Source organism: Penaeus monodon, chromosome 13 (assembly GCF_015228065.2).
Source record: "Penaeus monodon isolate SGIC_2016 chromosome 13, NSTDA_Pmon_1, whole genome shotgun sequence".
Lineage (NCBI taxonomy): Eukaryota > Metazoa > Arthropoda > Malacostraca > Decapoda > Penaeidae > Penaeus > Penaeus monodon.
The window spans coordinates 15,246,369-15,248,868 of NC_051398.1; the positions used below are offsets into that span (position 1 = coordinate 15,246,369).

Genomic DNA, 2,500 nt, shown 5'->3' on the forward strand with positions numbered 1-2,500 from the left:
TATATAAACAAACCTTTTTTTGTGCAAGCAATCCTGATGTATTCAATTTGGGTTTAAACCTTCTTCCATTTCTGTCATTATTTTTATACACTTAAGTCTTTGACACAACTGACAAAAAAATAATAATAATAAGACATGTCTCTTACCTTATCTGGGCGTTAAAAAGGAATTCTGCAAAATAAAAGAAAAATATATTAGTTTAACAAGTTCAAAAATTATCTGTCAATCGACGTGATGTATATTAAAAATAGTAAACACAATATAACTACATCCTTCAGTTTCGTTTTGTTTTTCTTTTCATAGACACAATATAAAAGCATTCCCTGAACCACATCACTGCATGTAAAACACGTCTTATAAAAAATACAAACCTCTCTCCCACACTACATCACGACACGAATATATAAATCTAGGATCTTTAACTCTGAACAAGTTTAATCCTTCTCATCACTCATTGAAAAAAGAGTGATTCATCAACGTAAGGTTGAGCAATTGCGTGCCACATGCTTGCAACGGCCCGAAACAGCCCGCCAGCGACCACCCACAAGCGACTGCGACCAGACCACAGCGACCAAGCAGAAATCACGGCACAGTGTCTCTGGGTTGGGGAGGGAGAAGGGGGAGAGTGGGGGGGGGGTTGGGGATGCGGGTGAGAGGAAAGGGTAGGGGATGGAGGGGGGGGGTGAGTAAGCAAGAGCAGGGGATGAGGAAGGGATAGGAAGACGTTGGGGGAGGGGGGGGGGTGAGGAGCAGGAGATGAGGAAGGGAAAGGAAGAGTAAGGGGAGGGGGAAGAGCAGATTGTGAGGAAGGGAAGAGGTTGGGGAGAGTGGAGAGTTGGGGATGGGGGTGAGGGGGAAGGGAAGAGGTTGGTGGAGAGTTGGAAAGAAGGGAGAGGGGAAGAGGTTGGGGGAATGGAGAGAAGCAGGTGATGGGGGGAGAGGGGGAAAGGATGAGGTTGGGAGAGAGTGAGGAGAGGGGATAGAAGGGAGGATGAGGGGTAAAGACGGGAGGAGAAACAGGCAGATAGAGAAAAGAAAGAGAAGAACGAGTGGGAGGAGCGGGAACAGAAAGAAACCGAACAAGAACAAGAACAAGAACGAGAGGAAGGATGAGGATAAGGAAGAGGGGTATGAGGGGGGAGAAGAAAAGGGAGAAAAAATGAAAAGCAGATTCCGGAGCAAGGAAGAAAGACAAGGAAGAGAAAAAAAAGGAAGGAAGGAAGAGAGAACCCAAGAAGAAGGATGCGGGGGGCATTCATACCACGCAAGGAGGGCCGCGGGGACGGAGCGCCGGCCCCACCGCCAACAAAAGCGGTCGCTCCGCCTCCCAAGACGTATCACCTCTCCCCCGAAGCGCCGCCCAATCTCCCAATCCGTCAAGCGTCTCGCCCGTCTGATTAGAGATCGCTCAGGGAGAGACGGCGTCGCGCGTCGCCCCGGCCAGTGAAGGACCGGCGGGGCAGGCATGTGACGCCAGAGAGAGAGAGAGAGAGAGAGAGAGAGAGAGAGAGAGAGAGAGAGAGAGAGAGAGAGAGAGAGAGAGAGAGAGAGAGAGAGAGAGAGAGAGAGAGAGAGAGAGAGAGAGAGAGAGAGAGAGAGAGAGAACGCTATTTAAGGGGTCTCGTCTCGGTTCCCGCCACAACAAAGACGGGCTTTCAACGAACTCACACATGGCAAGGGCAGAATGGGGGTAAGGGGGGAGGGAGTTAGGGGGAGGAGGGGGGAAGGGGACGAACATATTTGGCTCGCCTCTCTGATCGTTAATAAGATCCAGATTTCCATCTCGAAAGGAGGAGTTGCAGTCAAATGGTGCCTTTTAGCCGGCCGACAGCCCATGAGGAGTGGTTTAATAATCGCTAAGATAACACAAACGACCAAAGTTCTCGAGCAGTTTGGTTGTTCTTCTGCTCGTTAAGGTCGTTAGGGCTAAGTGGTTCCGCAGATGAACGAGTGTCTCTGCCGATAAACCATGGCGCTCGACACTCAATCTACGAGCCGAATTAAACCCAAATCGCCCTTTTTAATTCCCGATGATTGATATCGAAGTTCATGATAACCTGCTACAAAGCTTAATTACCAATCAGGACGAAAAAGGGTCCAAGATGGCGCCGAAAATTAATTATTTTAGCTATATTTGAATTTACGTATTTATCTCATGATATTTTTTTTTTTTTTTTTTTTTGCCACACCATCCCAGAGCTTCTAGAAGATCTAAGAGAGGAAAGAAAATAACAATAAATAAAATACGGTATCGCAGTGCCAGACGCCAGTCAGCTGCAGGAGATAAAAGAAGATGAGAAGGAACGAAAGAGAAAAAAAAATGAAAACAAAGATAAATACCCGCATTCCCATCTCTTTCTCTCTATCTCTCTTCCCCCTCCCTCCCCCTCTCTCTCCGCCCCCATCTCGCCCTCTCTCTCTCCCTTTCCTCTCTCTCTCTTCCCCACCCCTCTCTCTTTCTCTCTCTCTCTCTTTCCTTTCTGCCTCTCCCCCCTCATCT

At 48.0% G+C, this 2,500-nt stretch overlaps 1 protein-coding gene across 2 annotated transcripts in view; it reads right to left on the reverse strand.

Annotated features, from left to right (window-relative positions):
• The window catches only part of LOC119580159 (DBH-like monooxygenase protein 1), a 140,509-nt gene that overhangs the window by 81,964 nt on the left and 56,045 nt on the right, over nucleotides 1–2,500 (reverse strand). For both annotated transcript variants that reach the window (XM_037928124.1, XM_037928123.1), the window contains one exon: nucleotides 147–171. The gene's annotated coding sequence lies outside the window, so the exon portion shown is untranslated. The remainder of the gene's footprint in view (nucleotides 1–146; nucleotides 172–2,500) is intronic.